This window comes from Rhinatrema bivittatum, chromosome 3 (assembly GCF_901001135.1).
Source record: "Rhinatrema bivittatum chromosome 3, aRhiBiv1.1, whole genome shotgun sequence".
Lineage (NCBI taxonomy): Eukaryota > Metazoa > Chordata > Amphibia > Gymnophiona > Rhinatrematidae > Rhinatrema > Rhinatrema bivittatum.
In genome coordinates this window covers 3,405,760-3,433,314 of record NC_042617.1, presented here as the reverse complement: position 1 = coordinate 3,433,314, position 27,555 = coordinate 3,405,760, and the positions used below count along the sequence as shown (strand labels likewise).

The 27,555-nt window shown below is 48.4% G+C and overlaps 1 protein-coding gene across 1 annotated transcript in view; it reads right to left on the bottom strand.

Annotated features, from left to right (window-relative positions):
* The window catches only part of LOC115086658 (cullin-9-like), a 582,584-nt gene that overhangs the window by 423,815 nt on the left and 131,214 nt on the right, over positions 1-27,555 (bottom strand). The window lies entirely within an intron of this gene.

Here is a 27,555-nt window from a genome sequence, read left to right as displayed (position 1 = left end):
TCTACAGAGATGTTATTTCTGCAAGCTATTATTCATATTCGTTTAATTTTACCATGCGCTTTACTACGCATTTAACACTTTATCAAGATCTCTTATACGCGTCATACGCTGCTGCTTACTCTAATGTGCAATCAATAATGCCCCTAGAGATATTATGCCATTAGTATAGTTTCATTAAATAGAGATCCATGAGATTTGTTCCTCAAGTTACAATAACCGTGTATCACATTGTCTTTTTCTGTTAATTTAAATTATATTATGTTTTTAATTATTAGCTTTCTCATATTAAGTTAATTTCTACTATGTTAAATTTTTCATTTATATGGCTTTGTTATTATTCTCTTAAGTTAAAATATTATTTGTAAAGCACTGCTGCTAATCGCTATGTTTATTTAGCGCTGTTGCGAAATATTGTTGAATGTGAACCAATGTGATGCTACTAAACGAATGTCGGTTTATAAAAGCTACAACTAAATAAATAAATATCTTCCAAGCATTCACACTCCATGGCAGGCAGTGGAGACAGAATTACTTGGCGGACACTGTCATCTATATATGTTTGTTTCCAGCCTTAAACCCTGCTCTGGATTTGAAACAACAAATCAAGCCTGTCAAATGTGTGTGATGTGAGAGTCTGCTGCTTTCACGATGGCTGAAGAGGTCACAAAGGCTCCAAATCAGATTCACAATATATAGAGAGGAAGGGAGGGACAGAGACAGAAGTACAGAAACGGGAGAGTGAGCGGCAACGCTTGCTCTAACTCACAGGAGGATACTGCAGTCTTCTACCATGCAATTCAGGCAAAAAAGTCTCCGGTGAGGAAGGAAAAAAGAATGAGGAGGAGGAAAATAGTTAATATCCAAAAACAACCCTATAATAAGTCCTCCAAATCATAAGCTAGTAATATTAGAAGGACTGGTCTCAAAGGTTCTCAGTATTACTAAATGCTCTTTTGACGATTATCTGTGAGCTGTAGGCATCCGTGGAAGGAACCCTTTCACCCAAAGTCAAAGGGATTGGGAAACCTCCCTGCACTTCACCCAGCAAAGCACAGCAGAGCTGCCTTACCTGTAACAGGTGTTCTCCTAGGACAGCAACAGGATGTCAGTCCTCACACATGGGTTACATCATTACATGGAGCCTGGCACGTGCCCAGCATGCCCATGCAACGCGTCCACGTGGGGGTCTGTCTTCAGTCTCATAACATAGAATTATATATAAATCAACAAATAGGAGGGTGGGTTTCGTGAGGACTCACATCCTGTTGACCTCAGAGAACACCTGTTACAGGTAAGCAAATCTGCTTTCTCCGAGGACAAGGAGGATGGATGAATCCCTAGCTACAGGCTGCTTCCCAATATTAAAGGGGAACAATAGACACTTAAACCAGACTGTCTCCCCTCTGTTACCAACGGGCACACACAGCTGTGCTGTTGGTAAAAACAGTGGGGAGACAGCCTGAACCCAAACAATGGGTCCTAGGTGAGAGAGCTGGGTTCTACACCTCAAACAGATTCCGAAGGACAGACTGGTCAAACCTACTGTCACGTCAGCCATCCCTATCCAGACAATAGTGAGATGTGAATGTTTAGGGAGAACTCCACGTTGCAGCCTTGCAGACCTCCTCCATGGGCACTGCTCACAAGTGGGCCACTGACGCTGCCATGGCTCCGACAGAATGAGCCTGGACATGGCCACTAAGATGCAGCCCATCTTAGAAGAAGAAGATGCAATCTGCTAGCTAATTCAATAGTATCTGTTTGCCAATGCCCAACCTATTCCTATCAAAAGAAATAAAAAGTTGGATGAACTGTCTATGAGCTTCTGTCCGCTCCAAATAGAAGGATAAGACTCGCTTGCAGTCCAAAATGTGCAGGGCTCGTTCACGTTGGTGCAAATTGGACCTGGGAAAGAATGTTGGCAGGACAATGGACTGGTTAAGATGAAAGTCCATCACCACTTTAGGTAGGAACTTAGGGTGCGCACTCAATACCAGCTTGTCAGGATAAAACTTAGTGTAAGGTGAATAAGTCACTAAAGCCAGGAGCTCGCTGACCCTGCACACTGAGATGACTGCCACCAAAAATATGACCTTCCAGGTCAGGTTCTTCAGGTCACAGGTGTGCAGCAGCTCAAAAGGAGCTTTCTTCAGCTGAGCTAATACCACATTGAGGTCTCAAGACACAGCAGGACGCCTTAGGACAGGCTTCAACTGAAGCAGGCCCCGCATGAAGCGTACAACTATAAGCTGTACAGAAATGGGCGTATCTACACCGCGGTGTTATGTGCCAACTGCCCTGAGATAAACTCTAACAGAGTTGGGTTTTTAAGCCAGCTTCCGATAGGTGTAGAATTCAAGCAGTTTTGTGTGGGGCAGGAGAACAGATCTAGGGTCTTATGCTCACACCACAAGGAAAAAACTCCTCCACTTCAGTCCATAGGACTTTCTAGTGGAAGGCTTTCTAGAAGACACCAGGACCTGAGACACACCCTCCGAGATATCAAATGTTTGCAGAATCAGCCTCTCAACATCCAGGCTGTGAGTGATAGGGCCTGGAGATTGGGATGTCACAAACTGCCCTCGATCTTGCATGATGAGATCTGGGGAAGACCCCAGACTGATCGGGCTCCAGATGGACAACTCCCGTAGGAGTGGAAACCAGAATTGTCTTGGCCAATAAGGGGCTATGAGGATCCTAGTCACCTTGTCCTCATGAAGCTTCAAGAGAGTCTTTGCCACTAAGGGAATTGGAGGATACAGCTTTCAGAAGACCTTTGCCCCAGTGTCGGGCAAGGGCGTCCAACGCTGATTTGCCATCTGTCGTGTATAGGGAGCAGAATTGAAGCACCTTTCTGTTGCAAGAGGACATAAAGAGATCCATGTCTGGTTCCCCCAGAGGCCAAATATCTGATTTATAACCCCCTGGGTCCAGGGACCACTCGTGGGGTCTGAAGGCATGGCTCAGTCTGCCCTCTAAAACATTCTCCATCCCAGTCAGGTACATGGCCCTGAGCACCATCCCTTGGATCAGGGCCCATGACCAGATCTGAACCACTTTCTGATACAGGAGGTACAAGCCCATACCTCCCTGCTTGTTGACATACTACATCGCCTCCTGGTTGTCAATTTGGATCAGGACAACTTTGTTGGACAGCCGTTCCCTGAAAACACATAGCGTATACCTGATCACCCAGAGCTCAAGGAAGTTGATTTGGCAACAGCTTTCCTAGGCAGACCAGAGACCCTGGATGCTGAGACTATCTACATGATTTCCCCATCCCAAGTTGGACATATCTGTGTTTAAGAACAATTTGGGTAGGAGGAATTCAGAATGAGATCCCATCCTAGATTTGAAAGTTCCTGCCACCAGGACAAAGAGTCCCGGAGGAGCGAGGTGATTCAGTTGCGGTCCTGGAGGTTCTGCATGGCCTGGCACCACTGTAACCTCAAGGTCCACTGGGCCCTGCGCATGTGTAATCGTGCCAAGAGAGCGACATGTACGGTTGCAACCATATGGCCCAACAACCTCAAGATGTGCCATGCTGACACCTGCTGGCTCTGCTGAATCTCTGCTGCAATGGTCATCAAAGTAATGGCCCTTTGACGAGGCAGGAAGACTTTCACCTAAGCCATGTTAGCATGTCTCCTATAAAGTCCAAATGAAGTGATGGCTGAGATGAGACTTTGAGTAGTTAATGATGAACCCTAGTGATTCCAATACCCGGATGGTCAAGCACATGGACTTGACAGCCTCTGCTTGAGATATGCTCTTGACCAGCCAATCGTCCAGATAAGGGAAACCATGCACTCCCAGCCTGCAAAGGTGCGCTGCCACAATGATCAGGCATTTTGTAAAGACTCAATGGGCTGACACTAGCCCGAACAGCAACACCCGATACTGGAATTGCTATTTTCCCACCACGAATTGAAGATACGTCCGGTGACTTAGGAAGATCTTGATGTGTGTGTACATGTCATTCAGATCGAGGGAGCATAGCCAGTCCCCTGTTTGTAAAAGGGGGATCAAGGTGCACAGGGAAATCATCTTGAACATTTTTTGCTAAATCTGTTCAAGGCCATTAGTTTCTAGGATGGGATGGAGTCTTTCTGTTTTCCTTGGAATGAGGAAGTACCTGAAGTAAAATCCCCATCCTCTTTGCCCTGGTGGAACAGACTTGACTGCTCTGGCCATTAAGAAGGAGGAAAGCTCCATTAGTAGCACCTCCTGTTGTGCTACCAGCCCAAAATGGGCTTGGAGGGCAATTTGGCAGGACACCCATAGGTGTTATGGATCTGAAGCTACGAGTTGCTAGAGTTAGCAGTCTGTTGTAGATCTGATGCCTGATGGGCGGAGCAATCAGATAAGAGTAGCAATCTGTTAGGAATCTGATGTTAGTTAGACTGCGGGCTCCTGAAGTGGGAGGAGTTAGCAATCTTGTTAGGAAAGCTCTGTGTAGAGCTGAGAGTAGCAATCTGTAATTCTGATATAGTAGTGGGTGGATCCCTAGGCCGGTGGCAGATGACCACGCCCCCAGGAGGTTATCCCGAGAGGGACCACCGGCTAGGCTTGAGTATGGAGACAGACACACATTAGTTCTTTTATTAACAGGTTTTTGAACCACCAGAGGTGGCAGTAGTGAGCTGATATGCCCAGCAGGGCTGTAGTCCCTCAGGTACTGGAACAACGATCCAGAATGGCTGAGCTGTTGAGAAACTGTAGAAAGTGAGTAGGCAGAGTTCATGAACAGCACTAGATGACAAAACTCACTTAAGGTCTCAAGGAAGCTCAGGAGCTGGAAAGGTTTAGGCCCTCGAGGAGCGAGTACCTGGTTCCAGGGAAAGCTCTGAGAGCGCGATGGTAACTCACAATTGTTTGTAGCAGCGATAGCTTCCAGGCAGTAGAGAATCTTCAGAGTGTCCAGGAACATGGGCCCTCGAGGAGCGAGAGAGTACCGGTTCCTATCTGTAATCTGAAGTAAGAAAATCGAGGCCCCTGAGGAGCGGGTACCTCTAGTAAGTCCAGGGAGGCAGAGTAGCTGGATAGCCAAATCGAGTCCTTAGCGAATCCTTGCTAACTCAGCTAGTTAGCGATAACAGAGACCTTTAAATATTGGAAGCGGATGACGTCATCTCAGGGGGACGCCCTTGCCGGTACTTCAATCAGAGCGCGCGTGCCCTAAGTCTTCAGGCAACATGGCGGATCTGTGACATTGAGCCGGTCCGGGGACGCCAGAGGGAGACGCATGGAGACGCCGCGGCAGCCAGCTGTCCATCAGACCCGGAGGAGTCGCCACAGAGGTAAGGAGGGGCGGAGTGAGGGCGTCGAGCAGCGACGGTCGCAACAATAGGTTCAATCGGTAACTCTGACGGATGAAAAGAACCCACTGGTCTGAGGTTATACTGGGCCACTGGTTCGCAAAGAACAGCAGCCTGCCCCAACCCGCAGATCCATCACCCCAGGTACAGGTAACTGGACTCCACTCCATACAACCCTGTCAAAACCCCGTCCCTGGAGTTAATGCGGTGCCAGCTGAACTTTGGGGCTCTCTGCTGCCTGAGACGGCCTTGGGAGTCCTGATGCTGCTGACGGGAGAGAGGAAGCAGAGGATAGTTCTTCCTCTGGTGAAAGAAAGACTTCCTCTCCCCTAATCTCTCTGACCTCCTAGCTGAGGACGACGGGTCTGGAGTGCTGGCGGGGTGTTGTTGAAGGCTTTTATGGTAGTCCCAGAACTGGGGCCACCGCATCCCTCACCATGCCTCCGAAGAGATTCTCCCCAGTACATGGCACATCAGCAAATGTTTCCTTTACCTCTAGTTGGAGATCTGAGGCCCACAGCTATGCCATTCTGCAGGCACCGATTTCCACTGCCAAGACTCTTGATGCTGTCTCAAAAACATCATAGGTTGCTCTGACCTTGAGTTTCCCACACTCCAGGCCCTTATGCACTAGTAGGGTGTCCTGCTGCTGCTGAAGCAGCTGCTTGGCCACTTCCTGCACCTGCTTCCAGATGTCCTGAAAGTACTGGCTCATGTAGAGCTGGTAGGAAGCTATTCAGGCAACGAACATGGCCCCCTGGAAAACCTTTCACCTAAGAGCAGGTGTCAAGGAATGGTCCTAGCCCACTTGTCTCTCGAGAGCAGATTTGACTACCAGCAATTGGTGGGAAAGCTGTCTCTTATCAAACCCGGGAGCCTTCTGAATGAGGTAAACCCTGTCAGCCTTCTTATTCACAAGAGGCACTGTGAGAGGGTGTTCCCATATCCTCAGCAGTAACTCCTTAAGTACAGGGTGGCCCATGGAAAAGTAGCCTGCCTGCGTGGCACTGGTATTGGAGGCCGGCTACTTTTCCATGGGCCACCCTGTATATCATATACCGGAACCGCCATGACCTCCTTAGGAGGCTCCATGAACTGGAGGATTTCAAGCATTTTGTGCCTGGGATCCTCCTCTGTCAGTAACTGAAATGAGATGGCTTCCGCCATTACCTTCACAAATCCTGCAAAGGTTAAGTCCTCAGGTGGGAACTTCCTTTATTCTTCTGGAGGAGAGGTGACCCTCAGAGCCATTGGAAGATGACTAAGTGGTGTCATCGCCCCCAGAGATCATAAGCGGCCCACATCCTCATTGAAACCAATAGGGGATGGGGCTCTTTGCACTCAGCCTTCGTCCAGAGGTGCAGGCACTGGTAGAGCTGCATGGGGGGCTACAGGCCTCAGCATCTCAGCCAGCCTAGGTGGAGCTTCCTCCCCCAAGGGGAGGCTGTGGTGCCCCAATGGGTACAGACACCAGCCCGGGAACAGACACCAGCTGGGTCGATAATGCACCAATGAGCGCATAGAACTTCTCCAACAGCAGCTCTACGACAGACGGTGCTGGCTCCGGTGCTGTTGATGCCACTGGACCGTTGCTCCGCATCACCCACTTGACCGCCATTGAACTTGCTGCTCAATCTCTTCCTCAAACATTGCCGATGCCAACACAGACTGGGAGGAATGAGAGGTGGCCAGATCCTCTTTGGAACTGAGAAGAGGATCAGTAACTGGCATCAGGACCGGTGAAGACCATCGTGGACCCCCAGAACAGATTGAGGACTGGTGGGTCCTCACCGCAGGGTTGCTTCAGGGGCATCACAGCATGAGCTGACACATCCCTGAGCCCGGCACCAAATATCGACAGGAACCGATACCAATGCTTCTTCAGCTTCCCTCGATGCTCAGCACGATTCTTTCCCAGTGCCGAGGTCGATGACAAGAAACCCATCCTTGGCCTGGAGGAGCTAGACAGTGGCCGGTCTCCAGCACCCCTATCAGTCAACGGCACCAATGGTCCTGCCGATGTCGAAGGCTAGGTGTCCATTGGTGCGGCTCCATGGTCCATCGATGCCAATGCCTCTGTGTTCTCCAGTCCGAAGTGGTATTCCATCTTATCGAGCTGAAGGCGACGTTCCTTCAGGGTCATCTGGGCACATTTGCGGCAACCCCAGATGTCATGCGATGTTCCCAGGCAGAGGACATATTCATCATGAAGGTCTGTGATGGGCATGGGTCCTCAGGTACTGAGGGCATCGTTTGAAACCAGATGCGTGCCATGATGGGACGAAATAAATGGGAAGCAAGATCAAAATAGATGGCAGTGGGTGTCGAAGGCCGGTGGACACCAAAGAACCACTGCCATGAGGAATTGGCCGCGAAAGAAACTTACCGTTAAACAACAAAAACCCTGACTAGGAACAGTACGGGGAGAACCGAGGGGTACCCAGTGTCGAACTCAGGCGAAAAAAAATCACAATAAAGTGAAACATAGAAAGTTTTCCAAAATAGGCCAAAAGTGAGCTCACCACCCGCAATGCTGCAGCTCCGTGGAAAGAGAGACCCCGCGTGGACATGTCACATAGGGCATGCTGAGCATGTCCAGTATGGCAAGTCAAAATGCTAGAAACTTTTGACATAAATTTTCCATGTCAGCGCTCCATCTGATGGCATCATCCATTTGTGAGGACTACCATCCTGCTTGTCCTCGAAGAAAGAAGCTATTCGCTATCTATAATTTGGATAAAAGTAAATTTTAGTTGGTCTGTACATGGATGCTTACATTTAGAGCACAATCACTCCTACGGGGGGCAGATTCATGCTACCCCACATCCATACTTGCAGCTCTTACCTGCACAGGCGGTTGGCCACTATTGCTCTGACGGAAGACCCCTTCATCACCCGCGCCGATCTCATCATAGTCCTCCAGCATGCGCACACTCATTCCCGGCTTCAGGTTCTCCTGTACATACTCCACATAACTGTCACGGCTTGAGAAGTCTGACGGAGAAAGAAAGGTCTTCGACTGCTTCTTTCGAGAGGCAGCAGCTGGAGTACAAGTCTCCAAAGACACTTGGATGCTTGGGCAGGCAGGCACCTTAGGCTGAAAGATGGATCTGAAGAGCCGGGGTGGATCATCACTGTGTGTGTCCCCGAAAACTACCTGCTGCACACGGTCCCATCCCATGACTCGCACCAGCTCAGAGATCAGGTTAGCCATGGCCATGCTGAACTCAAACTCCACAAGCACACGGCTTCTCTCAGTGACGTGCGTGGAGGCCGCAGCGCTGTCCTGACGTCGGGCTCCCTGCTCACTGCTGCTGTTCAGGTTGTCCATCAAGGAGGTTACACAGAGGTAACGTTTCACCAGAGAGAACAGCACCTTCCCCGGGATCTGTGATAAAGTAATCAAAGAGTTCAAGCTTCATCAGAGCCCCGACACCCCCTCTCAGCCCACTGTCCATGTGCTATCATTGGACCACACACTCACACCCAAGCCACCATCTGTGTGCTGCCACAGACCCCGGTACCCCCTTTCAGCTCACTATCTGCAGATGTGATGGGAATTATAAAGCTAGTTAATTGGGCAGACGGGCAGACTAGATGGGGCCACATGGTCTTTTTCTGCCAACATGTTTCTGGGTTTCTAAAGCCACAGTGCTCACTTCCATCCCACCAGCCTCATGGTAGGATAGGGTAAAAATACTACCAACCTGCTGTATGTACATTACTGCAGATCCAGTAACCAATACTGCCAAATGATTCCAGCCTCTGCAAGTGTCACCAAACATTTACCTGTGGTAGATGGATTCCCTCAAAGGATATGCAGTGCTCCTCGGAGGACGTGGTCTCTGCAAACAGCTCAAGGAGGGTGTAACGACTGTCAAAGTCCATATGATGCTCAATGCCATCCTGCTGACTGAGGGAGAGGAGAACGTAGGCGCGACTCCCTGAAACCCAAAGAAAAGCAAACCAGTGCTGAATCCCCCACAGAAACCCTGTGCATCACACTGCAAGAGGAGTATGGCTCTGCAGGTGTACTAACCCCAAAGCAGATAATCTCTCCCTCACCAGAAGGAACTTTGTACTTCTCCCCTCAGAGGATGCACCAAGCTCCACAGCAGGAAGGGCTCTCGCCCTACTCTCTCCCCACCTCCCTCCCCAGAGGATGCACCGTGCTCCACAGCAGGAAGGGCTCTCCCCTCCTCCCTCCCCACCTCCCTCCCCAGAGGACGCAACGTGCTCCACAGCAGGAAGGATTCTGTACCTTTCTCCCCAGCGGAAACCCTGAACCCACCAGAAGAGGACCTATCTCTGTTCCTAGAGCAGGCAATCTCTCTTCCACCAGCAGGAACTTTGTACTTCTGTGCCCAAAGGGTACATTTTTCCCCTACACCAGAAGAAGCTGTCTACCTCTCTGCCCATCACACACAGCTGGGGAGTGAGGGGGGAAGAGGAAGTAGCTGGAGTGGACAGGATTAATCTCTGAGCTGGAGCAAGCTTGATATCATGCTGAGAGAGGAGGCAGAGGGGCAGTTGGTGTGTGGCAGTTTGAGATCCGTTTTAACTGAGACATACAGCAAAACATTACTTGGGACCCTCTATAGACAAACATATTCAAAGATAAACTGTTAAGTGTTACCATGAAAATTCCTTTTTATTTTCTCTTTTGTTGCTTGCAGTTTTTCAAATTCTTTTTCATGGTCACTTTAAATCCATTTTAATAACAAACATTTTAGTTTAACAGTACTGTGCTCATGGTTGATTAGCGACCCAGGTGGGCAAGTTGTTATAGGATCCCAGTATCTTTAGTAAGTGTTTTTGCTGTGAACTCTATGACCTTAGGTTGCAGTGCCCCCAAAAACCCTCGGGAGTAGCTTGAAGGCAGGGGTACTTGCCCAGAAACCCAACTGGTGGGTGAAAAGGTTGCCAGGAGAGAGGTGAGGCCTGTACAGCACTTGCTGGAACTCTCAAATGGCCATGGATTTAACCCCTGCGGGATGGAAGGAATAGCCAAAGGCTGTCACATGACAGTAGCAAAGGAGAAAAACACAAGAATAGCATTACTGACAAAAGTGTCAGTACCCCTAAGTGACTATTCTGTGGCATAAATAGAGAGAAAGATCCTCAGAGAGGCAATCAGAGACCAAAAAAATGTGGCAGAAAGACAGAAAAACAGTTCTTAATTGTATTGGGCACTAGAGATGCGATTCGGCTGAACCTTTCAGTTCGGCCTTCGTTATCGGCCCGCCGCGGGAAATTTCGTTTTCCCACGGTTCGGGCCGTTTTTTTCCGCCACCCCAAAAAACGAATTTTCCCAAAATTTCGGGAAAATCCACTTTGCACATCCCTATAAATTAACTATAATCCCCCCACGACTTACCGAAAGTCCCTGGTGGTCCAGCAGGGGTCCCAGGAGCGATCTCCCCCTCTCGGGCCATCAGCTACCAGTAATCAAAATGGCGCCGGTGACCCTTTGCCCTTACCATGTGATAGGGGCTCCCGGTGCCATTGCTCGGCCCCTGTCACATGGTAGGAGCAATGGACGGCCCGCGCTATTTGATTACTGATAGCCGATGGCCCGAGAGGGGGAGATTGCTCCCGGGACCCCTGCTGGATCACCAGAGACTTTCGGCAAGTCTTGGGGGGGGGGGGTTTCGGGACGGTGGGGTTTTGTAATTAATTAAATTTGAAGGGCTGGGTGGGGGTTTGGGGGGGGGGTTTGTTTTTTAATGTACCCTTCTCCCCACCCCCCACCCCCAAAAAAACATAGGAAAACCACACAAAATTTTGTGGGTTTTCCTTTCATTTTGTCAGCCCCCCGAAATGCAATGAAATAGGGAATAAAGACGATATTTCCTATTTCGTTGCAAACAATGCACATCCCTATCCGGCACTACTGGCCTGATTTAAAAAATACTTCAGATGTACCTTGATATATTGCCTGAACATAATACATCCTACTAACCTAGGCTATCACTGGCACAAAGCAGGTTTTAAAAAGGGCATTAGCAGTAAATTTGAACAACCGAAATTATTCCCACCATATCCTGGCTAAGGAGGGGAATTCCCCTTCCTCTCCCGCCGAAGCTGCCAGGGAATCTAAAATGGCCGCCGTTTCTGCAAAAGCCTCAGTGCTGGACCCCATCACCCGTGAGGCTTGTTCTACCGGAGTGATCATGCTTGAGGCAGACCCCTGAACGCTTTTGCTGCATGCACACGCTATTCTTCCCTGCACCTATGGCACCACCAGCACCTCGATGGCAAGCAGGGGAAACTGTCCCTCAGGAGCCAACGCCTGGTCTCCTCCGCAGGCAGAGAAGCTGCTGAAAAAATCCCATCCCATCGCTGAGCTCCTTCCCCCCCAGCTGGACAGATTCCTCCATCTTGTTCCTTGTTCTCTCTCTTTTTTTTTTTTTTTTTACTCTCTGAGAACAAATAAAGATCCATAGAAACCAATACTTTCTTTTGGTGCAGAGGATCCAGTGTCAGGGGCACAGGCCGCATGGCAGATCAGAAAAGAGCCCGACCACTGGCTATATCCGTCTCCTTGTACCAAACTTTAGAGACTCAGCCCAGAACAAACTGAATAAAAGGGATACTTCCATGATCCACTGGGCTTGCAGTACAGAACTGCCAAGCAGGTTCCACCGCTGTCTCATAGGGGACCTCCACGGACTCCCAGACCGAGCTATCAGAAGGGTCACCAAACCCCTGCTCATCCGCCTCAAACCAGGGGTATGGCCCCACCAGGATCTTACAACCCCCTGGTAGATCCAAAAATGTTGTCTTTTAATCTTTTTTTCTATTCTTTCTCTCCAGACTGCAGTTTTACACCTCTACCATCTGCTGGAGACAGAGAAACAGAGGGACTGCAGTTTTACACCTCTACCATCTGCTGGAGACAGAGAAACACTGAGGGACTGCAGGTGGCACCTCTACCATCTGCTGGAGACAGAGAAATACTGAGGGACTGCAGGTGGCACCTCAGGTTATGTACAGTGTCAGTGAAACTTTGTCTCCATCTGCTGGCAGGGAGGCAAAACCCAGGAGTCTGGACTGATCTGGGTACGAGTAGGCAAACCCCATGGTCAAATAGGGCATGTCAATCTGACCCCAAACACACCTGACAGAAAGGTGATGGATGTGACAGCAGCAGTTGTAGTGGCGCTGGAGAAAAAAATTCAAAAAATACACTCTAAAATTGACAAAGTACATGCATTGCTGACGGAACCTACAAAACAGATTCAAGAAGTAGAATCGTGTGTCTCCGGGATGGAGAATCGTATGCAGATTTTAGAAATTGAGATAGCCCAGTTGAAAGCTGACTGAGACCAGCGAACAGAAAAATTAGATGACCTAGCAAAAAGGTTGCGTCGGGGCAATTTGAGAATTATTGGGATGCCAGAGACGGCTCGGGTCTCTGACTTAGCTGAAGTTATTGAAAACTGGCTGTCACACGTTTTGGCGCTGGATAAAAAACATGGCAAACTGCACATTGTGCAGGCCCACTGCTTGGGATTAAAGTACTCACAACGTGCCAAACCTCGTCCTATGATAGCTACATTCTGAACTCTGTGCATAAATTGCTGTTCTTCAAGCTTAAAGGAAGAATAGGAGCATTACACTTACGAGGGTGCACCAATTTTGCTTTTCCAAGATTATTCAGCTCTGGCGGCGGACGGGAGGAAGGCTTTTGCATCAGTCTGTGTGCAGTTTTCCCTTTACACTGCAGTTCCCAGCAAGACTGAGGGTAACACATGGGAATAAGATGGCGGTGTACGAGAGAGTGGAAGGAGCTGCAGCATTTTTTAAATCGCTAACATCGGAGACAGAGAAGTGACTATGGAAGCCTAGAACTGGAAGTGGTTAAACTAAAGTTTGATACCAGAAGGCTAGAAGAATCGGGAGTGGAAATGAAAGAACAAGTTTTTGTTTCACTTGAAGTTATAGACTAAGTTCTTTATCATATCCTTCAACCTCAAACCTCATGGCCTTTAAAACCTTAATGCACCAATACAGATTCTCCATCCTACAGACAAAAAAGGACTTCTACTCGCAGAAAATTCATAACTTTATATTTGATCCAAAAGCCCTCTTCTCTTTAGTAACTTCTCTCACCAAACAACCCGCCTTCACTTTCCCGGATGATAACGCAGCAAGTAAAGCATCTGATCTTGCCACCTATTTTAAGAACAAAATTCCTAACCTCCTGGACCCTATCAAGAAAATGAAAGCCAACTCCTCACCTCATCTACTCCCCTCCCCTCCACAAATCACAGCAAGCCTTGAGACCTTTGAACCAGTCTCCACTTTGGAAATTGAAAACACTCTAAAAAGACTTAAACCTTCATCACACCCACTAGATGCTATTCCAGCCAACCTCCTCATTTCAATTGCCAAAGACATCTCTTACCCTATATCACAGATCATCAATTCCTCTTTATTACAAGGTCTCATCCCCACTCCACTCAAACTCGCCATCCTTAAACCATTACTAAAAAAACCAAATCTTTCCCCAGACAATCCAGCCAACTTCCGCCCTATAGCCAATCTCCCAATTATCTCCAAAATCATGGAAAAATTAGTTAACAAACAACTCGCCGAATACTTAGAAAACAACAACATCCTCTCTTCTTCTCAATTTGGTTTCCGAAAATCTAGAAGTACCGAATCCCTCCTTTCATCTCTTTCAGATAAAATTCTCTTGAACCTAGAAAAAAAACAATCCTCCCTCCTCATTCTACTTGACTTATCAGCAGCTTTTGACACAGTGAACCATGATATCCTCTTGGATCATCTAACAGAGATTGGCATAAAAAACACCGCACTCAATTTGTTCTCATCTTTCCTCCAGAATAGATTCTATAAAGTCAAGATAAACAGCAAAGAATCACCACCTTTCAGATCCACTATGGGAGTCCCGCAGGGTTCTTCTCTATCCCCAACATTATTCAATATTTATCTTCTCCCTCTATGCCATCTCCTCTCCAAATTTAACCTCATTCACTATGTTATGCAGATTGACGTCCAAATCCTTATCCCGATTAAAGATTCATTGCAAAACACCTTACAATTCTGGAATTCCTGTCTTCTATCTATCAATAACCTCCTAACAAATCTTAATTTGATTTCTCAATTCCAACAAATCAGAGTTCCTGCTCATCACCCCAAATGGTAACTACTTCCGCTTCCTACGCACACAACTTATCTCCTCCGGCCTTTTCCACTCATGTCAGAAACCTTGGGGTCACCATGGATAATCAACTAAACTACAAAAAAAACATAAGAACATAAGAAAATGCCATACTGGGTCAGACCAAGGGTCCATCAAGCCCAGCATCCTGTTTCCAACAGTGGCCAATCCAGGCCATAAGAACCTGGCAAGTACCCAAAAACTAAGTCTATTCCATGTAACCATTGCTAATGGCAGTGGCTATTCTCTAAGTGAACTTAATAGCAGGTAAAAAGCTTCATTAACAACACCATAAAGACTGCTTCTTTAAACTTCAAGTATTTAAAGAGGCTAAGACCACTCTTATACTTCCAAGACTTCAGATATGTATTACAAGCAATCATTTTCTCGAAGATAGACTATTGTAATTCTTTGCTGCTTGGTTTACCCGCAAACACTCTGAAACCTCTGCAAATGTTACAAAATGCCACTGCGAGGATCCTAACCAAATCTAATAAAAGGGACCACATTACTCCCATTTTAAAGAACCTTCACTGGCTCCCAATCAAACACAGAATCCTCTATAAATCCCTATCAATAATCCACAAAGCCATCTATAACTCCACTCCAATGGACCTCACCATCCCTTTTCAGCTTCACTCCACCTCTCGTCCGACTAGACAAGCTCAGAAGGGCACGCTGACAGCCCATCCTCTCAAGACTTCACTTAGCAAAAGAACTATTTCCACTGCTGGTCCTAATCTTTGGAACTCATTTCCACCAGACCTTAGAATTGAACAATCGACTCCCACCTTTAAAAAAAGACTAAAGACCTGGTTGTTCAACCAAGCATTCTCTTAATCTTAAACTCAATATCTAAGCTTTGATCTCCAGGACGGTCCACTACTCTGTATATAATTACTCCTATTAAGTTATTATTTATTTTTTTCCAAGTTCTTTTTACCCTGTTCATTGTAAGACATTATTCTTTATACTGTCAATCTATTGTTGTAATGTAAACCGAAGTGATTAGTAACTTTGTTACCAGAACTTCGGTATATAAAACTGTTAAATAAATAAAATAAGTAAGTTGTTTGTTAATAACAGAGCAGACGTTCATTGGAGCTGAAAATACGTTGAAGAAAGTTTTGGGAAGCAGCAGAACTGGACAATGTGATAATTATGAAAACTTTTTTGTTTAATCTTTCATTGTAGCTGAATCTGCAGGCTAGGAGTTGGGGTTCCCACATGTAAACATGGGTCGCGCCCCTTGGAGAGGGGAACTGTTGCGATTCTGTTTGCGGCCTAGCCTCGAGCAGCCTCTCACCTCACCGACCATGTCTCCCCTGCGCGGCGGGAGTGCCGCCGACGCCAAGCTCTCTTCCTTGTGGCCCGGAGGCAGTCATCGTCTCACCTGCCTCGGTGCTTCTCCGGAGTCCTCCTCAGGGGTCGTGCCATAACCCAAAGGCACACGTTCTCCCCTGGCACTCCCAACAGAACTATGGAGTTGGAGGACAGGGAAAATAATGGATGTGGGAAGAAGGGAGAGGTATGGGCGACGAATTAGAAAAGGAGCATTAGGATCCAGGGGGTAAGGGTCACATAGGAGATTCACTTGATGGGGAATGTTCAGTTAATTTGCCAAGCTCTATAGGCTCGAGCTTAGGCTGGGAAGCTCTGGTCAGGAAGTGGGGAAGTCAGACTAGAACACAGTTCTTTGGTTCTCACTGAGTTGAAGCTATGGCTCAATCCTCAGTCTGGTTTGCTACGTGGAATGTGTCTGGTATAGGTTCTGCGTTCAAACACTATAAAATATTGCAGACAATGCAGAGGCACCATATACAAATAGCTATGTTGCAGGAAACACGATTAGATGAAAAAGAGCATCAGAAAGTTAAGGGAGCATGGATGGGAGAGGTGTACTCATCCCTGGCTTCTAGCAAGACAGCTGAGGTTGCCAAACTGATTGGAAAGCAAGTTCCATTTACTGCTACATGAATTTAAACTTATCCATAAGGTACATATCTCATTGTGGAAGGAATAGCATTTGGCCAGTCGATTATAATCTGTAATGTATATGGACAATTCTTACCTGCATTAATTTTTTTCCAAATTGATTAAACTGTTTAGCGGATAAGTCACAGGGTTGTTTGATAGTGGGGTGGGGGGGGGGGATTTTGTGGTCTCTGACCCTTTATTGGCGTTATGCCCTGCTCGCGGCTGCTCCGCGGACAGGGCCTCACTTTTGTCGCGGCCCGGACTGCCGCCGAACCACGCTGCCCTCCTGTTCACGGCTGTGTAACCCGCCTGCTGTCTTCCTCCCCCTCCTGCGCCGATGCTGCTTCGAGAGAACTCCCCTCGCCCAGGATTCCTCCTCTCTTCGCAGCCTAGGATGCAGCCGGAACTCTCCGTCGAGGGAATCCCCTTGTGGGGATTCCCCTCCTCCATGGCCCGAGTGCTGCCACCGAGACCTCTCTTCAGTGGCAGGAAGCCGCTACCCGACGTCCTCAGGCCTTCCTCTTCGCTCCAACCCTGCTGCAGGCCTAGGCTCCGCCTCCTGTGCTCCAGGGCTCCCTCTAGGGGCTGGCCACCCGGCTCTTCTCTCTATTTAAAGGGACAAAGCATGAAGTTCCTCTTCAGCCCTCCCAGATGATGTCTTCAGGGCTCTTCCTGCTCCTGCCCTATAAAAGGGCACTGCTTCATTCTTTCAGTGCCTTCGGATGGAGTAACACCCTCCAGGATCAACATCCTCCAGAGAGTTCCATCCTCAGAGTTCCACTGTGGTTATCTTCAAGCTCCTGTCCAGAAGACTTCGTCTTCAAGTCTTCTCTCTTTGTGATGTCTTCGTCCGACGTCCAGGTCTCCCCTGTCATCTACCTTCCTCGTGGTATGTTCCAGCCCTGGATTCCTTTCCTCAAGCCTCTGTACTCCTCGTCTATTAGAACATAAGAGCATAAGAATATGCCATACTAGGTCAGACCAAGGGTCCATCAAGCCCAGCATCCTGTTTCCAACAGTGGCCAATCCAGGCCATAAGAACCTGGCAAGTACCCCAAAACTAAGTCTATTCCATGTTACCGTTGCTAATAATAGCGGTGGTTATTATATAAGTCAACTTAATTAATTAATAGATGTCTCTGATACTCCTATGTCTCGATGTCCTGACGTCCAGAAGTCCGCCTGTTCTGAGTCCCAGATATCGTGGTGTTCCGACGTCCTCCATCCTGATGTCCGTCCATCTTCTTCTATAAAGACTTTCAGATCCTACGTTAAGCAGAGGCCCATTCCTGCTGTCATCCATCTCTCCGATGTCAGAAGCTTCCAGTGTCCAGAGGCCATTCCCTCGTTACAGACGTCCAGAGCGCCTGGCGCCAAGAGATACTTTCCCTCGCTTCAGCAGTCCAGGTATCCTAATGTCAAGATGGCTTTGTCTGAGGTACTGCCCTCTGCATACCTCCCTCTTCACTAAACATCATTATACTGGAGAACACGTCAGCAGATCTTGGCATTCCCCGGACTCCAATCAGTCTATGTTTGATAGATTGGAATCTCTCCATTGGACTTCGTCGAGTGCTGCCCGACTCCTCTCCGTCTGGTGCTCCTCCCGCTCCTAGCCTCCGGGTTGTGTAGGGCGCGCAGCGGACAAGGTGGTCCGCGACCAGTCCTTGGGCTGTGTAGGGCACCTGGAGGGATAGCACTCCCTAACTTCAAGAGCCTCATCTCTTCTTCATACCCAAGAGTGTTCCTCTTCATAGTCTTCAAGAGTCTCGTCTTCATCTTCAAGAGTACACTCTCTCCTTCCATGTCCAGGAGTCCTCATCTAGTCCAATCTCCGGGAATCCTTCTTCTATGAACTCTGACTCTTCACTCTTTGGACCAGGAGTCCCCTGCTCTGGTTCCATTCTTTCATGAGTCAAACTGTGTCCAAGCTTGCACTTGGGGCTTCTCTCTGAGTTATCTCGTGGACCAGGGACTCACACTCACACAGGAGCAAGCAATCATGCCTCTACGCCCCTTCCCAGGGCTTTCCCACATGCATTCACCATGGAATACATAGCCACAAGGCGTGTCTGCAACAATTGGCTGTAAGGTTTTAGGGGATAAAGTAACAAAAGTGGCTTCACATGTTTGTAATAGCTTAGACTTGGTGGATACTTGGAGGACCCTACAACCACTTGAAAGGGAATAAACGCATATATCACAGGCACATAGAAAAGACTCACGTATAGATTGCTAGCTGGTGCACAGTAGCAAATTTGAGACTATAAAAAGCAGAGATTGGTCCAATTGAGATATCGGACCATTCACCGGTGTGGATGGATTTTGAAGATTTTCATCCACTACAATGTCAATGGAATTTTCCCAGATACCTCTATGGAGAGCAATAGTTCCAAGAATTTTTATGGAAGAAATTGGAAGAGTTTTCTTCTTTTAATGAGCAGCATAAATGCATCCATTCTTTTTTTTTTTTGTAATATGTTTATTGTAATGTCAATAAAGCACACAAAATTACACAGTACATCAAGAGGTGGAGCAGCATATAAAATCTCAAACATTATACAGATTAAGCTCTAGCCCGCCCCCCCAACCCCATCTACTTCATACGTGCTTATAGAAAAACATATTGGGCCTTTAACAAAGAAAACAAGCAAACCCCCACCCCCCCACCCCCGAGTCAGCCCATTAAGGAACACCATCAAAGTTCAAAAAAAGTGGTTCCAAAAGGAGACCACAGTCTTTTGCATAGAGTGGCACATGTATGATTTTTTACCTGCCGGTGAGAAGTTGTACATGTGCATGCGATGCAAAGAGCTCCTGGCTCTCAGAGAACGAGTCCGATCTCGGGAGGCTAGAGGGGCAGACCTGGAGGAGCTGAAGCAGATAGAGAGGTATATAGATGAGACCTTCAGGGACATAGTAGCCAAGTCCCAACTTCAGACTGGCAGCCCTGGTGCTGCCTTGGAGGAAGGTGGTCTCATGATTGGAGGGCATCAACCTGATGCAGCAGGAAAGGATCCTGTGGCAAGGACCTGCTCTCCAAGTGATGCATTGTCCTTTCGCACCGAGGATATCTCTCCAAGGCCTACTGCCCAGGAGGGAAGAGTTAGGTCAGCCGTCATAGTTGGTGATTTGATTATTAGGAATGTAGATAGCTGGGTGGCTGGTCAAGATGGTGAGACGGACAGTGAAATGCTAAGAGAAATTAGGGAAGCTAACCAAATTGGTAGTGCGGTTATAATGGGAGACTTCAATTACCCCAATACTGACTGAGTAAATGTATCATCGGGACACGGTAGAGAGATAAAGTTCCTGGATGGAATAAATGATAGCTTTATGGAGCAACTGGTTCAGGAACAGACGAGAGAGAGGGAGCAATTTTAGATCTAATTCTCATTGGAGCACAGGATTTGGTGAGAGAGGTAACGGTCGTGGGGCCGCTTGGCAATAGTGATCATAATATGATCAAATTTGAATTAATGACTGGAAGGGGGACAGTAAGCAAATCCACGGCTCTCATGCTAAGCTTTCAAAAGGGAAACTTTGATAAAATGAGAAAAATTGTAAGAAAAAAACTGAAAGGAGCAGCTACAAAAGTAAAAAGTGTGCAAGAGGCGTGGTCATTGTTAAAAAATACCATTCTAGAAGCACAGTGCAGATGTATTCCACAATTTAAGAAAGGTGGAAAGAAGGCAAAACGATTACCGGCATGGTTACAAGGGGAGGTGAAAGAAGCTATTTTAGCCAAAAGATCTTCATTCAAAAATTGGAAGAAGGATCCAACAGAAGAAAATAGGATAATGCATAAACGGTGGCAAGTTAAATGTAAGACATTGATAAGACAGGCTAAGAGAGAATTTGAAAAGAAGTTGGCCGTAGAGGCAAAAACTCACAGTAAAAACATTTTAAAATATATCCGAAGCAGAAAGCCTATGAGGGAGTCAGTTGGACCGTTAGATGATCGAGGAGTTAAAGGGGCATTTAGAGAAGATAAGGCTATCGCGGAAAGATTAAGGATTTCTTTGCTTCGGTGTTTACTGAAGAGGATGTTGGGAGGTACCTATACTGGAGAAGGTTTTCATGGGTAATGATTCAGATGGACTGAACCAAATCACGGTGAACCTAGAAGATGTGGTAGGCCTGATTGACAAACTGAAGAGTAGTAAATCACCTAGACCGGATGGTATACACCCCAGAGTTCTGAAGGAACTCAAAAATGAAATTTTAGACCTATTAGTAAAAATTTGTAACCTATCATTAAAATCATCCATTGACTGGAGGATAGCTAATGTAACCACAATATTTAAAAAGGGCTCCAGGCAGATGAAATTTAATGTGGATAAGTGCAAGGTGATGCATATAGGGAAAAATAACCCATGCTATAGTTACACAATGTTAGGTTCCATATTAGGTGCTACCACCCAAGAAAGAGATCAAGACATCATAGTGGATAACACATTGAAATAGTCAGTTCAGTGTGCTGCGGCAGTCAAAAAAGCAAACAGAATGTTGGGAATTATTAGAAAGGGAATGGTGAATAAAACGGAAAGTGTCATAATGCCTCTGTATCGCTCCATGGTGAGACCGCACCTTGAATACTGTGTACAATTCTGGTCGCCGCATCTCAAAAAAGATATAATTGCGATGGAGAAGGTACAGAGAAGGGCAACCAAAATGATAAGGGGAATGGAACAGCTCCCCTATGAGGAAAGACTAAAGAGGATAGGACTGTTCAGCTTGGAGAAGAGACGGCTGAGGGGGGATATGATAGAGGTGTTTAAAATCATGAGAGGTCTAGAATGGGTAGATGTGAATCATTTTTTTACTCTTTCAGATAATAGAAAAACTAGGGGGCACTCCATGAAGTTAGCATGTGGCACATTTAAAACTAATCGGAGAAAGTTCTTTTTCACTCAACGCACAATTAAACTCTGGAATTTGTTGCCAGAGGATGTGGTTAGTGCAGTTAGTATAGCTATGTTTAAAAAAGGATTGGATAAGTTCTTGGACGAGAAGTCCATTACCTGCTACTACTCAAGCTGACTTAGATAATAACCACCGCTATTACTAGCAACGGTAACATGGAATAGACTTAGTTTTTGGGTACTTGCCAGGTTCTTATGGCCTGGTTTGGCCACTGTTGGAAACAGGATGCTGGGCTTGATGGACCCTTGGTCTGACCCAGTATGGCATGTTCTTATGACACTGCCAGGGAGACTGTGGGCCAGAGGAGCTAACGCTGGTCAGATGGGACGGTAGTAAGGATGGAGTCACATTATCAGGAGGACCCACCACTACAAGGCTGATCTCAGACTGGCAGGCTACATCCAGAGCCCCCAGTTTCCTGAGACTGATTTTTCAAAATTCTGAGATAATTATGTGGCAAATTTGCATATATTTCTAATTTAAATACTATAATTTCTGTTTTAGTTTATAAAATGTTCTGACATTTCTGTGCCCAGTAAATTCAGTTGATTCTTTATTAGAGGAAAGGTATTTTAGTGACTGGGGCTGGAGAGGAAGGGGAAGGGATCTGAAGATCTCAGAGGAGGGAAAAGAAGGAGGGGCTGAGGAATAAGGGAGGGAGGAAGATTAGGATGGAGGGAGGAGGGGGAAGAGACGAAGAAGGGAAGGTGAAAAGAAGGAAGAGTGGGGATGGAGGTAGGGGAGGAGGGAAGATTGCGCTGGACGTGGAGAAAGCCACAGCCCTTCCTCCCATCACACCCCAATGCCCCTCCAGTCCTGTCACCCTCCAAACTCCTCCCTCCCTCCCTCACCTTCTTCTCTCTCCCCCTCAGACTGGGGAGGGTAAACTCTAGGGTCACTGTGGGGAAGAGGAGGACCTGCCTGCACCAGAATGCATGCGTAAGACACATTGCTGTGCTCCCATAGGTGCCTTATGCGTGATAGGCTGGGAAATAGAAGCTGCCTGCAGTTATGAGTGTTTATATTCCTGCACAGAGTACGCATGAGGGCCTTCTCATAACAACCGACTGCGGATTCTTCCCCAATAAATAAGAAAATTGGTTCTTACCTGCTAATTGTCATTCCAGTAGTACTAAGGATCAGTCCAGAGAAGTGGGTTGTGTATCCCTACCAGCAGGTGGAGTCAGAGAGCAAAAAACCTTGGGCACTGCCATATATACGAGAGTGCCACCTGCAGTCCCTCAATATTGTCTTGTACCCAAGCCCAAGCTAACAGAACTAAAGAACGAAGGGTAGTAGCCAACCAAAAACACGGCCAACCCCTACGCCCCTGGAACAATCAAACCGAATCAACTGCTAAACAGCGCTCCCTCAATCATATCTGCAGCAATGACCTTCATGAAAAATTATAACCAAGTTCTGAGCAAGACAGTCTTTCGGTATCTGAAGAAAGGGGTGGGCCTCTGGACTGATCCTTAGTACTACTGGAACGAAAATTAGCAGGTAAGAACCAATTTTCTTTTCCCAGTACGTACAGGATCAGTCCAGAGAAGTGGGATGTACCCAAGCCAACCTACTCTGGGCAGGAACCCAAAAGACCCGCACGCAGAACACTCTCACCGAAGGATGATTCATCATTAGCTTTAACATCCAATCGGTAATGTTTAGTGAAATTGTGCAGCAAAGACCACACAGCCGCTCTACAGATTTCCTGAGGTGACAGTAGTTGACACTCTGCCCAGGAAGTAGCATGGGCCCTAGTGGAATGAGCTCTGAGACCCCAAGGCACAGGATGCCCTCGGTCAATGTATGCCGAAGAAATGGCTTCTTTAATCCACCAAGATATGGTCGCCTTGGAGGCTTTGTCCCCCTTCTTTGGACCACCAAAAAGAACAAACAAATGATCGGAACGTCGGAAATCATTGGTAACTTCCAGATAATGCAATAAGGTGCACCGCAGGTCCAACAGATGAAGGTCTCTGCCCTGAGAAGACTCTCGGGACCAATGAGGAAACCCCGGAAGCTCCACAGCCTGATTCATGTGGAATGCCGAAACCACCTTAGGGACGAAAGACGGCACCGTGTGCAAGGACACCCGATCGTCGGAAATCCGCAGAAAAGGATCTCGACACGACAATGCCTGTAATTCAGAGATCCGATGCGCCAAACAAATGGCCATCAAAAACACTGTTCTCTACGTCAGATCTTTCAGGGACGTTCTGCGAATAGGCTCGAATGGGGCGGTGCACAGCACTCACTGTACGAGATTCAAACACCAATCGGGACACACTGCACGGACCAGCGGACATGTTTGACCCCCTTAAGAAACCGAGCAATATCTGGATGCACTGCCAGCGAACAGTCATTGAACGTTCTCCTCAAGGCACCCAGAGCCGCAACCTATACACGAAGGGAATTGAACGCTAGACCCTTAAGCGAGACCCTGCTGCAGAAAATCAAGCACCCGAGGGACCTCGGCTGTCAAAGGATCGCAAGACTGCTGATGACACCATGTCTCAAAAAGCTTCCAGACTCTCACATAGGCCATAGAGGTGGCCGGACGTCTCGCCTGAAGAAGGGTGGAAATGACCTGTTCGGAATAACCCCTCAAGCGTAAACGTCACCTCGCAAAAAACAAGCCACGAGAAAGAAGTGATCCTCCCGATCCAAAAATATGGGCCCTTGACTGAGCAGATGTGACAGATGGGCCAGCTGTAGCAGCCCTTCTAGAGCCAGGCGCACCAGATCCGTGAACCACGGATGGCGTGGCCACTCCGGCGCCACCAGAACCACACGTCTCAGGTGGAGCTCTATGCGACGGAGAAGGCATACCGGAGAATTCCCATGGGCCAGGGACACACGAGCGTGTCGATGTCCACAGAGCCCTGCTCTCGGTGACGGCTGAAGAAACGCCCTGTTTTCGCATTCACCCGCGCAGCCATCGGATCCAATTGAGGAGCTCCCCATCTGGCACAAAAGAGATTCCACGTTTAGAGAGACAACTTCCACTCTCCTGGATCCAGTTGCTGTCTGCTGAGATAATCTGCCTGCACGTTCTAAACTCCCGCAACATGCGACGCTGCAATGCCTCCTAGATGTCGTTCTGCCCAGGCCAACAGTAGACGGGCCTCTAGCGCCACCGCGGGGCTTCGAGTCCCGCCCTGTCGGTTGATGTATACTACAGTTGTCGCATTGTCGGAGAATACGCGCATCATCCTGCCCTGTATCCAGGGAAGAAAGGGCTGCAGAGCCAAATGTACCGCTCTCGTCTCGAGGCGATTTATGGACCAGGAGCCTTTCGTCGCCATCCAGAGCCCCTGGGCAGATTTGTCTGCACACGCTGCTCCCCAACCAGAGAGACAGGGATTGGTGGAGATTATCAGCCAATTCTGAGGGTCCAAATCCATTCCCCATTCCAAATTGTCACGTGAGAGCCACCATGACAGACTGACTCTGGACTCCGGGAGCAGAGGCATTGGGAGGAGGAATTGCTCAGACACCGGACTCCACCGAGACAAAAGCGCACGTTGTAATGGTCGTAAGCGAGCGAATGCCCAAGGGACCAAATCCAAAGTGGATGCCCGGAGCCCAGGACTTGAAAATGGTGCCACACCGTGGGAGTGCTCCTCCGAAGGAGGGAATGGATCTGAGTTTGTAACTTCGTTATGCGGTCCGCCGCCAGCAATACCTTGCCTCGCAAGGTATCGAATCGCGCTCTCAGGTAAATCAGCTGTTGAGCGGGCTCCAATTGACTCTTCTGCACATTGATTACCCATCTGAGTGACCTTAGGGTGAAAATCACCATGTGCACCGATCTCTCGCAGCCCTCCCGAGACTTCGCGTGAATCAACCACTTTGAAGCACAGAAGTCTCTGATGACTCAGTCGGATAGGTATATGCAAATACGCCTCCGTGAGGTCCAGGGAAGCCAGGAACTCCCCTTTCCGCACCGCAGCCACTACTATCCGCAATGTTTCCATTCAAAGCAAGGAACCCGAAGGCAACAATTCACCTGCTGCAGATCTAGAATCGGGCAAAACGTGCCTCCTTCTTGGGGACCACAAAGTATCCCAGAGTACCGGCCCCGTCCCTGCTGCACCTCCGGAACTGTAACAATAGCGTTGAGGTCGAGAAGTCGTTGCAGTGTCACCCGGACCACCTCGCGCTTGCTGCTCGAGGCCACGTGGGACTCCACAAATACCTCCCGGACCGGACATGAGAACTCCAGTGCATAGCAGTCTCTGATCACTGCCAGGACCCAAAGATCCAAAGTGATTGTTGCCCATTCCGTGTTAAAAGCTGGATAATCTGCCTCCGACAGCTTCAAAGACGGAATGGGTGCTCGTGGCTTCATTGGAAGAATTTACTGTTTCCGGCACTGAGGTTCCCAGAGTCCTTGCTGGAGCGGCGGCCACTGCAAAAGAACTGCTGGCGTCCCAGAGTCTGTTTGGAAGTAGAAGGCGCAGAATACCTGGGCTCTATACCGGCGAGAGTCCTGAAAACGAGGCCGAGGTGGAAAAAACCTTCTTGGAACATCTATCTTCTGGCAACCTACTGCCCTTGGACTCTCCGAGCAGCTTCACCAGCTTATCAAGGTCATCTCTGAACAGGAGCTTGCCTTTAAAGAGAAGGTTACAAAGCTAAAACTTTGAGGACAAATCCGCTGCCCAATTAGGCAGCCAAGAAAGCGATACGCCGCCACCACTGATACCATACTCCTAGCTGTTGTCCGCACGAGGTCATATAGTGCACCCGCCACATAGGCAATGCCCGCTTCTAAATGAGCGACCTGAAGCACTCCATTGCTACCAGAAGCGGAGGAGGAGGTGGAATCCATCAAGATCATCAGGATTCACGTCCCCTGGATCCGGAGTTAGGTCCGGGTCTACCACCGGAGGTGTCCCCGAGACTGCCGCAGCATCTGGACTCGATCCAGGTCTTGTAGCACTCGGAAGGAATCCCCAGGCTGAAGAGAGAGATCCCCCGGATGCTGATGCTGCTCCGAGCCGCGAGCCTTCTTCGCCAGAGGCACCGACAGGGTCCCTTGTAGGTCCGAGTCTCTTTGGCACCGTCTGCCTCCTAGCCAGGAAGGCTTGGTGCGTAAGTTGAATAAATTCCAGGAAAAAATCCTCCAGGTCCCCTTCTCCCTCAGCAGAATCACGGGGTGTCATTGCCCGCAAAATCTTCCCCCACGGGGTCAAAACAGGCAGGGAATCTTCTACAATTGACCGCGCGATGCACAGCAGTTCCACCCCCCACCCCTCCACAGGGGAGCTCGGTCCGCTCCGAACGAGCCCTCCATGCCGGAGGAGGAAAGCCGAGCAAAGAGAAGCAGAGTTCAGCGCTTGGCCGCGCGCCCCCCAAGCCCGGCAGGCGAGTATTTGGTGCGAGGGCCCTAACTCGGCTGCGTAGCCACGCGGTCTGTGAGTGAGGGAGAAAGGCTGCTGCCGGCAAAAAAACCGCACGCTCCGTCGGCGCAGAAGACAAAAATCAAACGGGGAGAAAAGCCGCTGCCGGGTAAAAAACACACCGCTCCAGAGTGGGAGCCAAAAAAAAACAAACAGCCCCCAGTCACAGCCGTGCTAAAAAGCGGCGAAAGCTGCAAAATAAATACACGGGCTGAAAGCTCAACTCACCCTTCTCCTCTGGAAACACCCCGGAGCCGCGGGCTAAGAGGGAACCCGCTACTCCAGGAACGGCTGGTATCGACAGCCCTGGCAACCCCACACCTTACTCAAGGGGAAAGATGTCCGCCGGCTCAGCTCCTCTTACCTTTTTTTTTTTTTAAATTTACAAGCACAAAAAAGGCAGTAGACAAGGGAGCAGCTATATCAGCTTTGGAGTTAAGTAACCAGGAGCCCCCGGCCTTTCACTTCCAAGAACCTGCGGGCAAAACACATACAGGGGTGTCCAACCCCTCGGACGCCCGGCTTCCAGTGAGGGATGGCCCACAAAGGTGCCTAACACCTCAGGAAGCACAGCTGAGAGAAAGAAAAAAGAAAAATACGAACTAAAAATCAAATAAAAGTAGTCAGACTGCAGGTGTGCATCTGTACCACCGGCTGGAGTCAGAGAGATACTGAGGGACTGCAGGTGTGCATCTGTACCACCCGCTGGAGTCAGAGAGATACTGAGGACTGCAGG